Raw genomic sequence first — 11,772 nt, 5'->3', positions numbered from 1 at the left:
TCAATGGATCAACATCCGGATACACAACGAATCAGCTGGCCATTGAATTCGACAACTACAACAACGACTTGATAGATCCAGACGACAACCATGTCGGCATAGACCTAAAGGGCATCCAGTCTGACGCGACCGCCAATCTGGGAGAACACGGCATCGACATCAAGTCAGTGCGGCCAATAATGTTGGGTATTTTTAATGGGGAAAATACCAAAAACCAATTTTACATGTAAAAATAAAAGTCAACACACTCAAAAACACTTATTACATACGTTTTTTTACATTTAATACATGCCGTATGTAAATATATAAAAAAATAAAACGTGCCCATAACGAAATTTATGATATCCACCTAAAACTATGAGAAATACCATGTGCCGTAAGGAAATAAAAACAAACTACCTACTTCCTACGAACAACAATAAAAACATTAAATTTCCTCGCGGCGGTCAACCCATAAACCTTTCACTCCACGCAAAACATTGAATTGATGTGGGTTCGTATGCAGCTCCAGGTGATCAACGGCGGAGGAAAGTGGAGCAGATCCGACGGTGGATAACCATATCGGAAGACCAACAAGTGCTGAACGTTAACCTCCGAGAAAATGACGTTGCGTTACGTCAGGGCTGAACCATGTGTCAGCTCCAAATTGTATCGGAGCTCCTTGCCGGATTATTCCTTCTGCCTGAAATCAACCCGAGAGCTTTCCGGCGAGGTTTATTGACCGGTTTCTGGCAGCTGCGTTGAAATTAGATTTCAACACTCCCCTTTAATTTCAACAGTTGGGCATTCGGTCATACCCAGACACTTTCTCAAAAATTCAAAGCTTTTCTGATCCAATGGCTTTGTCAAGATGTCTGCTACCTGTTCCTAAGTCCTGCAATGTTCTAGGACAATTTCTCCATTGTTCACCAATTCTCTGATGTAGTGAAACCTGGTATCAATGTGTTTCGTTCTCTTATGAAACACTGAATTCTTTGACAATGCAATAGCTGAGCTATTGTCACAAAAGATCACTGTCGCTTTTGCCTGCTCTTGGCCTAAGCTTCTCAACATTCTTCTCATCCACACTGCTTGACATGCTGCTGCTGTAGCTGCCACATATTCAGCCTCTGTTGTAGACAATGCTATAATGGACTGCTTCTTAGAAGTCCATGAAATGGCCCCTGAACCCATATTAAAAACATAACCGGAAGTGCTCTTCCGATCATCTACACTTCCAGCCCAATCGCTATCTATGTACCCAACCAAATCTGAATGTTCTGAGGCATGATATAAAATTCCAAACATTTTGGTACCTTTCACATACCTCAAAATTCTCTTTGCTGCCTGCCAATGTGCCTCCTTCGGCCTCTCCATGAACCTGGAAATTAAACTAACAGCATACATTAAATCAGGCCTAGTTGCTGTTAAATACATAAGACTGCCCACAATGCTTTTGTACAGGCTAGGATCAAAATCCTTGCTGCTGTCCTCTCTGCTGAGCTTTAATCCCATCACTGTGGGAGTGATTGCTGCCTTGCATTCTTCCATCTTAAATCTGCTCAAAATTTGATTTACATATCTTTCTTGAGATATAAAAATTTCTTTTTCATTTTGATCTACTTTTATGCCTAAGAAGTATCTCAACAAACCCATGTCAGTCATTTCAAATTCATCTTTCATGACTGATTTAAAATTCTCAATGAGCTGATCATCATTACCTGTGAAAATCACATCATCAACATATAAGACAACAATTAAAATCTTACCATCCTTTTCCTTGATGTAGACTGTGGGTTCTCCTTCACATTTGTCAAATTCATTATCCAATAGATATGAATCTATCCTGCTGTACCATGCTCTTGGCGCTTGCTTCAGCCCATAAAGAGCTTTCTTCAATTTGCACACTTTGTGCTCTTCACCTTTCTTCTCATACCCGAGAGGCTGTTCCACATAAACCTCTTCCATTAACACTCCATTTAGGAATGCTGACTTCACGTCCATTTGGTAGACTTTCCATTTGTTTTGAGCTGCTATGGACAGCACTGCTCTCACGGTTTCCATTCTTGCAACCGGGGCGAAAGTCTCCTCATAATCTCTCCCATACTGCTGCTTGTACCCCTTGACAACCAGCCTTGCTTTATGCCTTTCAATCTTGCCTTCAGCATTGCTCTTGGTCTTGTAGACCCATTTCACACCAATGACTTCTTTGCCTTTTGGTAACTCAACCAAATCCCATGTTTTGTTTCTCTCTATGGCATTCATTTCTTCATCCATAGCTTCTATCCATTTCCTATCTTTAATAGCTTCTTCAAAATGAATAGGATCATCAACATGACAATACAAGGCAAATAAGGAATTCATTCCTTCTTCATAAATTTCACTTAGATTTCTAAACTTCTTACCTCGTTCACTTGGTGTGCAAGTGCTTGAAGATGCACTTGAATTTCCTCTTTGTGATGTGCTTGGAGAAGCACTCTCATTGATCCTCAATGGTGTCCCTTGATGTCCTTGTGTTGGCGCTGCTGTTTGGGGATGTATTTCAGCCACCTCCTCTTCATCTTCATCATAAGACAAACAGTTCTTGACATTCACTGTTTTCTCTATGCTTCCATCCCAAGCTTCTTCCTCAATGAATTGAACATCCCTGCTGACAAAGAACTTCTTGGTAGATGGAATGTATAGCCTGTAGGCTTTGGATTCATCACTGTATCCAATGAAAATGCATTTCTCCCCTTTGCTGTCCAACTTCCTCCTTAGCTGATCTGGAATGTGTGCACAGGCCACACATCCAAAAACTCTCATGTGGGTGACTCCTTGCTTTCTCCCACTCCATGCCTCTTCCGGCACTTTGTTCATGACTGCTTTTGTAGGACACCTGTTCAAAATATACACTGCACAATTTACAGCTTCAGCCCAATAATCATTTGGCAAATGCTTTGCTTTCAACATGCTCCTCGCCATATCCATGATGGTCCTGTTCTTCCTTTCAGCAACTCCATTTTGTTGTGGGGTGTACCTAGTTGTAAACTGTTTATGTATTCCATTTTCTCTACAAAACTTTAGGAATTCATTTGAGATATACTCACCTCCTCTATCAGTTCTCAAAACTTTAATGTGCAGCCCGCTTTGGTTTTCAACAAATGCCTTGAAATTTTGGAATTTCTCAAACACTTCACTTTTGTTTTTAAGGAAATATGCCCAAGTTTTTCTTGTAAAGTCATCAATGAATGTTAAGAAATATAGGCTGCCTGCTAATGATGGAGCTTGCATTGGTCCACACAAATCTGAGTGGATAATCTCTAAGGGTGCCTTGGCCCTTATGCTTTTTCCTGATGGAAAACTTTCTCTGTGTTGTTTTCCCAATATACAACCTTCACAAAGGCTGTCCGGTTTCTCTATCAATGGTAATCCCTTTACCATTCCTTTTCTGCTCAATAAGTTTAGACCTCCAAAATTTAGATGCCCGAATCTCAAGTGCCATAACCAGTTCTCATCCTTTGGCACGCTTTGGAAGGCCTCTTGGGTGACTGCTGCCATTTCCCTTTTGTTCTTCATGTCTGCCCTGATCCGGAGAGGGAACATTCTGTTCCTTGTCATCTTCACTTCAGCAATGCATCTTTTGCTGGGTGGTATATCCATGATGGTGCACACATCATTTACAAAGTAAACATTGTAACCCTTTTGGATAAGCTGTCCAACACTCAATAGGTTACATCTCATTCCGGGGACATAGTAGACATCTGCTATGGTTTTCCTTTCTCCTTGTTTTGTAAATATTTTTATCTCCCCTTTTCCCATAACAGAGATTTTACTATCAGTTCCTAGTGTGACCTCTGATTTCAAATTCTGATTTAAGGCTGAAAAGAGGGCTATATTCCCTGTCATATGGTTGCTGCAACCTGAGTCTAAAAACCATATGTCCTCACTATGTGTTTCAGCCATGTTACAAGCTAACAGGACATTATTTTGACTGCTGTTTTCTCTTGTAACATTTGCATTTTGTCTACTGTTCATATCATGCTGTTTCTTTCTACAATCACTTGCATAATGTCCATACTTTTTGCAATAATAGCATTGAACATTAGATTTATCATACCTTTGTCCTTGAGCATGAAACTGTTCTCTTTGTTGGCTGCTGCCTTGGCCTTGGTTCTGATTTGGATTGCTGCCTCTTCCTTGTGCATTTGATGGGCTGTCCCTTCCACCTCTGTTCTGGCTTCTGCCTCTTCCTCTCTTGTTTCCTCTGCCTTGACCTCTTCCTCTTCCAAAGGACATCTGGGTCTTAAAGGCTTGCTCAAGAGATGAGTTTTCATTCCTACTCAACCTCTGCTCATGTGTTATCAGTGATGCATGTAGCTCATCAACTGAATAGTTTGAGAGATCCTTTGTCTCTTCAATGGTGGTGACTATGGCATCAAACCTTGAGGGTAAGACCCTCAATATTTTCTCCACAATCCTTCTATCTTCAATGGTTTCTCCATGAGTTCTCATTTGTGTGATTACACCAATCACATGAGTGAAGAATGAGTCAATGTTATCTGACTCCTTCATGCTCAGATTCTCAAAATCCTTTCTCAGCAGTTGTAGCTTTGCTGTCTTCACTCTCTCCATGCCTTGATAGGCTGTCTTGAGGGTTTGCCATGCTTCATTTGCTGTCTTAGCTGCTGCTAACCTTGGAAACACACTCTGGTCTACTGCTAGATACAACAACATACGGGCTTTCGAATCCTTCTTCCTATTGCTCTTCAGCAGATCCTTCTCTCCCTGAGTTAATGCATTGAACTCAGTTTCATCTGCTGGTTCTTCAAAACCTTCCTCAACTATTTCCCATAAGTCTTGAGAGGCAAACAGGGCTGTCATGGTTATTGCCCAGTAGTCATAGTTTTTCCCATTAAACTGTGGGAGCTGGGTGTTAAACAAACCCATACCAGTGCTTGTGCTGGCCATTCCTTGTATTCTGATCTATGCCTCTAAATCCTTGACTGTGTGTTTAAAGCAAATCACTGCTTCTTCAGAAACACAAAAAAAAACTTTTGGAGTACCTTAATCTTTTGTTGACTGTCTTCTGTCTGCCTGAGAAGTTTTGCTGCAGCAACAACCTTCTCCCTTCAGCTTCTTTAACTTCTTTAAAGAGCCTAAACCTGCTCTGATACCAGTGTTGGGTATTTTTAATGGGGAAAATACCAAAAACCAATTTTACATGTAAAAATAAAAGTCAACACACTAAAAAAAACTTATTACATACGTTCTTTTACATTTAATACATGCCGTATGTAAATATATAAAAAAAATAAAACGTGCCCATAACGAAATTTATGATATCCACCTAAAACTATGAGAAATACCATGTGCCGTAAGGAAATAAAAACAAACTACCTACTTCCTACGAACAACAATAAAAACATTAAATTTCCTCGCGGCGGTCAACCCATAAACCTTTCACTCCACACAAAACATTGAATTGATGTGGGTTCGTATGCAGCTCCAGGTGATCAACGGCGGAGGAAAGTGGAGCATATCCGACGGTGGATAACCATATCGGAAGACCAACAAGTGCTGAACGTTAACCTTCGAGAAAATGACGTTGCGTTACGTCAGGGCTGAACCATGTGTCAGCTCCAAATTGTATCGAAGCTCCTTGCCGGATTATTCCTTCTGCCTGAAATCAACCCGAGAGCTTTCCGGCGAGGTTTATTGACCGGTTTCTGGCAGCTGCGTTGAAATTAGATTTCAACAAATAAGGGTTCGAATTCATTACGATGGCTGGAACAAATCCCTGCAGATATATGCCACCTATGCAGACAGAGTGACTCCATACGCGAGCATCTTGAATCGAACAATCGATCTGTCAAACACCGTTCCTCGTTCAGCCTACGTTGGGTTCTCCGCGGCAACGGGAAATGCTTTCCAGAATCAGCACATTTTGGACTGGAATTTCAGTTCGGTAAGCTTGCCTGAATCGTCATTGAATAGAATGCGCCTCGGCTGGGCCCTGACGTTCATCCTCCTTGTCGGTTCCATTGCCATTGGAAGCGTGTTGTTTGGGTTATTGATGTGGTTCGTCCGTAAGACTCTGAAAGGAAGAAGAGGTGCCGGGAAAATCTCAGGAGGGCTGAGCGGGGAACTAGCGATGATAGAGTACCGAACGGCAGCCTCACCCTACGCCCCTCGCCGGTTCTCCTACAAATTCTGTTGGAAGCGACAAAGAACTTCAGCGACACGGAACTGCTGGGAAAGGGCGGCTTTGGAAGCGTTTACAAAGGGACCATGGAAGGCCGAGACGGGGCGCGGGCACTTATTGCAGTGAAAAGAATCTCGGCTGGGTCAAGACAGGGAGAGCGGGAATTCATGTCGGAGATCAGCACCATAGGCCGACTTCGACACAGGAACCTGGTGCGACTCTACGGGTGGTGCCACGAACGCGACGAGCTACTGCTCGTCTACGACTACATGCCCAACGGGAGCCTCGACAGGTTCGTTTACATGCCCAACGGGAGCCTCGACAGGGTGGTTTTCAGGGTGTCATGTCCCTACACCTGCGGTAGTCTTCCAATCGCTTGTAGCAAGGTCCGCACGCTTTCTTTTCACCAATACTAACATTCGTGGACTACGCCTACTTTCACATTAACATATTTAGCTTGTGTTTCGCAACTAAGTAAAATGCAATTATCCTTTATACTTAATGAAGCCCATACTCATTCATTATCATCATGCAATTAACCAAGAACATCAACAATTGCAACAAGTATAAAGGGGAGAGGCAATTCCCCGTAATGTGAGTCTGCCCAACAATTTTATTAAGAATATCATATTACAATACAAGTGTGTCTTGGCCGAACCAAGTCTCACACTTAACCGAATATTACAACAGAGAGGCAAACCTGCCTTTACAACATCTTGTGCATCTCTTGCACGAAGGACGGTGCTCACCCGAGCCACCAAGAATCCTTGCGAAGTCTTACACCAAGAACCGTACCTCAGAATTCACCCCGGGCACACTTGCCCGTGCCTTCACCTATTATTTCTTATACAATGCATAAGAAATAATAACATAGAAGAGAAGTTGTGTGATTTCAAAATGGGTTTCTCTCCATCATAAAAAGAACTAAACACATGTAAGACTACCCTAGTGGACCTTAAGTGGCAGAGGAAAACCTTGAGAAACAACACTATACAGTCAGTAATGGGGCCTAGATTCTAGCACCAACATTTTGATCCCTCTTTGTGCAACCACAAAGAGATGTTTCATGTTGGCCCAACTAAACAAATGAAAATATTTCATGTCTTCTTTTGAGTTCTTAAGTAAAAACTATTTAAAATTACTATTTAAAATTAAGATAAAATTGAACTTATATTTATAATTTTATATTTATTTTTCATTTATTAAAACTTATTTATATTTTGTTTTTAGGGTGCAGTTTAAATAAACTTGAAGTATTGTGTAAATTAAGAGATTTAATGTTCAAATCCCCTGGTACAAGTTAAAAATTAAACAAACAAATAAATAAATAAATAAAATTCCAAAAGTCGCAAATTAAAAAATGCAATTCCCTACAAAGAAAACAATGACACGCCAATACAAGTTAAAAAAAATAAATAAATAAATAAATAAAATAAAATAAAATAAATAAATGCAATTCCAAAAGTCCCAAATTAAAAAATGCAGTTCGCTTCTCTGTATAGTGACTCCTAATATTTTGATAATCCCAATCTTCTTCCCTTCTCTATATAGTGATTTCCCAGTGTTTTGATTCTTCCAATATTTTTTCATCCCTTCTCTATACAGTGATTTCCCAATATTTTGATACTTTCATTCTTCTTTCAAAGTACTTGGATGAAAAAAATCATATATCAAGATATCAAGAAATTGAGTGCATTTCCATTATTTTCTTCTTAATAGTCAAACTGAATTTACAGCAATGGCAATGCTGGTCCCTCAAGAAAATTCCATAACAAAAGAAAACTTCTAACTGAAACATAAATTCAAATGCCAACTATTTATATTTATTGTAAACAAAACAATTATACATAGAGTGCTCCTCTGCTGAATAGATAGAAACGCATGTCATGCATGGAAACCTAGAGGCTGCAATTGATCTTAGCCATCATGATATACAATATTTCATAACGTAGAGGCTGCAAGTCAGCTAAGCCATCCAGAATTTGAAGTATTTCAAATATTACAGAAAAAAAAACAAACCTCTATGCAAATCACACTGCAACATAAACACAAAAAAATAAATACCAAGAAAAAACAATGACCAAGAATTATCTGAAAACCACACCAAGGCAAGGAAGAGACCTGCCCTTCCATACACGAACAAAGGTTCATTTCTCTGCTAGTAGAAAAGATGCATAGCATTACCTGAATCTGTGAACCAATTTCATGCATCAATAGCCACAAAGGACTAAAGCGTCGACTTCACTCTATTTTAGATTTTGTTTATTTCAAAACTATTAACCTATAAAATCAATCGTAAGGAATGAGCTTCATGCTAATATTCTATTATTCTTCCCTACATAATGCTTTGACGCATCATTGGTTTCAGGAATGTATTTGACGGTTCAATATTTGATGCACTGTTTTATTCGAGGGAAGCGAGCTCTTGCTTGTTATTCCAGATAAAGCAGCCTTCAACAGGATGAATCATCTGCTTTAGCATCCAACATGAATTGTTTATAGGTATTGACTGGACAACTTTCTTTTCTTCACAATATAATTTTGTGAAGGGAAATATCTGTGAGCCAACTTCATGCATCAATAGCCACAAAGGACTATAGTGTTGACTTCACTCTATATTAGATTTTTTTTATTTCAAAACTACTAACCTATAAAATCAATAAGATGGAATGAGCTTCATGCTAATCTTCTATCATTCATTCCTGCATAATGCTTTGAACCATCATTGGTCTCAGGGATGTATTTCAGAGTCCAATATCTGATGCACTATTTTATTTGAGAGAAGCGAGCTCTTCTCTAGCTCTTTCTTGTTATTCCAGATAAAGCAGCCTTCAATAGAATGAATCATCTGCTTTAGCATCCAACATGAATTTTTTATAGGTATTGATTGGCCAGCTTTCTCTCCTTCACAATATAATTCTGCAAAGGAAAATCTTCTCCCTTGAAGTATCTGTCTAGAATATCCTGCGTTCCCGCTGCATACATTATCTGAAGTAGATATTTTATGAAAAATTAGTCAGAAAACTCTCAAGAATATCTCTGTACTTTTTGTGATTCCTATTTTTTGCTTCCAAAGATGACAAAAATGATGAATTAATGATAGCATTAAAGCTTTTTGCAATGGACCATGATGCAATATAATTGACTTTTTGAATTATTTATGAGGTACGTTTGTCAATCAAAGAAATTGCTAGAAACAAAGGGGTGAAATTGGATGAAATCAGACACCTGGCCATCTATTGTAGTCCCAGAGATATGGGGAGTCATAGCATGGTTTGCCATGGAACACCATGGATGATATTTTGGAGCAGGTTGAGCAAACCAAGAGTTAGCAATGTACCTGTTTCCATCACTGCAATTGGCAGTTAGCAATGTGGTTGTTTCCATCACTGCAATTGGCAAGCTAAGTTGTTATAAAAAATAGGAACATAGTTTAGAAATTTAAAACACAGAAGAATGATTCATTGTCTTTTAATTACCTCCAAGAATGACAAAAAGACTGCCAAAGTAGAAAAATACAGTTACATTGTTTTATTAGCAACGTATCATCATGCTATTTCAGAATTTGAGATAAATGTTTGATGATGGAACTTGAATGTCCATTATTGAAATTGGGAAGCAAGAATTACATGGTGTTCTACCTCCTTTCACATGATCGAATATAGAACCTGGAAGTCCACAAACGAAGTGGAAGCCCATTTACCAAAGATTTACCCAAATACTATATATTCACCAAATCAGACAAACAATGACTTGAGTATGGCTATAATCAAGAGAAACTTCAACATATAATTATCTGAAAACCACACCAAGACAGGGTAGAAACCTGCCCTTCCATACAGAAACAAAGGTTCATTTCTCTGCTAGTAGAAGAGATGCATAGCATTACCTGAAAACCATGTTAGCGTATTTTCTTCAACTTCCAATCAAATTCAAGAAGGAACAGAACCATAAGAAACACCCTGAAGTAATATTGTTTGACAAATTGCCAAATTCACTAAACCGTCAAAACTATGTTAGCACACCCTTTACAACTTCCAATCAAAACCAAGAAGGAATAGAACCATACGAAATACCCTGCAGTAATATTGTCTAACACATTGCCAAATTCACTGAAAGTTATCCAATACACCAAAAATCCCATAAGGTAAAAAATAGATATGCATATATATAATTGCAATACTTAAGCCACTAAATGAAACATCCAACTCCCCCATAAACTTTATGTAATGGATGAGCTCGTATACTCCCAGTCATTGAAGGACAAGTAATGATTTCTGTCATGGATGCCCCCCCTATATAATTTAAGGGTTCTCCCATTGAGATTTCCACAAATGGATGGGCTCTCAAACACATTGCCATTAAAAGACAAGCAAACCATTTATATTAAAAATAAGATTATATGAGTCAAAAAAATACTTATTAGGATAACAGTGATGTGGTACTTATTAGAATAAAAGCCATGCAAACCATTTATATTAAAAATAATGTTGTATTGAAGAGACTATATGATTCAAACAAATACGTATTAGGATGACAATGATGTGGTACTTATTAGGATAACAATGATGTGGGAGCTTAAAATCTTGTAGAATCTGCTCTTCAGGTTTCCTCCAAATAAACCAACAAACGTGGATATTCTTCTGCAAGACAAGAAGCACAAATGGGTCACTGTCGTATTACCCAGACTAAATGGTGAAGTTTTTTCATAAAGCGGTATGTAAAACCCCATAACCCTACAACCGGATAATTAGTTTAAAATATCCAAATCCCTTACATAAGGATGAAGGGAAGTCGTCTTGTCATCAAGATTAAAAGGTGCAACTCCTCAAGAAAGAACCATTATTGAACATTGACAATATCCCTAAGAATTCGAACAATCAATGTCAAGTTATACAATGAAAGGCTTGGGCTAAGTATGTGGGATGCTAGAAAATGAATAAAAATACGAGTTGATCAATCAATATAGCGTTATTACAAATAAACCAATTATATCACATTCCTACACAAATCAGAAGCATCCTCAAGCAAGCCTCATTATAGGCATTTCTGAGTAAATACCTGAAAAATGTCATGGATTGCTGAACCAGTCGATTAAGCCATACCTTTAAACAAAGTCGCTATTGCATGAAGAAGTGATAGCAATTTAAAAAAATAGATTCAAAGAAAAATATACAAAGATTCAATTCGGCAGAAAGATATAATATAGAGGAATGAGCTTCATGCTAATCTTCTATTATTCATTCCTGCATAATGCTTTGAAGCATCATTGGTTTCAGGAATGTATTTGACAGTTCAATATTTGATACACTGTTTTATTCGAGGGAAGCGAGCTCTTCTCTAGTTCTTGCTTGTTATTCCAGATAAAGCAGCCTTCAACAAGATGAATCATCTGCTTTAGCATCCAGCATGCATTGTTTATAGGTATTGACTAGACAACTTTCCTTGCTTCACAATATAATTCTGTGAAGGGAAATATCTATGAGACAACTTCATGCATCAATAGCCACAAATGACTAAAGCGCTGACTTCACCCTATTTTAGATTTTATTTATTTCAAAACTACTAACCTATAAAATCATTAAGATGGAATGAGCTTCATGCTAATC

The sequence above is a fragment of the Pinus tabuliformis genome, chromosome J, assembly GCF_031772625.1.
Source record: "Pinus tabuliformis cultivar Carrire ecotype Pingquan chromosome J, CPIR1, whole genome shotgun sequence".
Lineage (NCBI taxonomy): Eukaryota > Viridiplantae > Streptophyta > Pinopsida > Pinales > Pinaceae > Pinus > Pinus tabuliformis.
The sequence above is the reverse complement of the archived record's forward strand: the minus strand, read 5'-3'. Positions refer to the sequence as shown.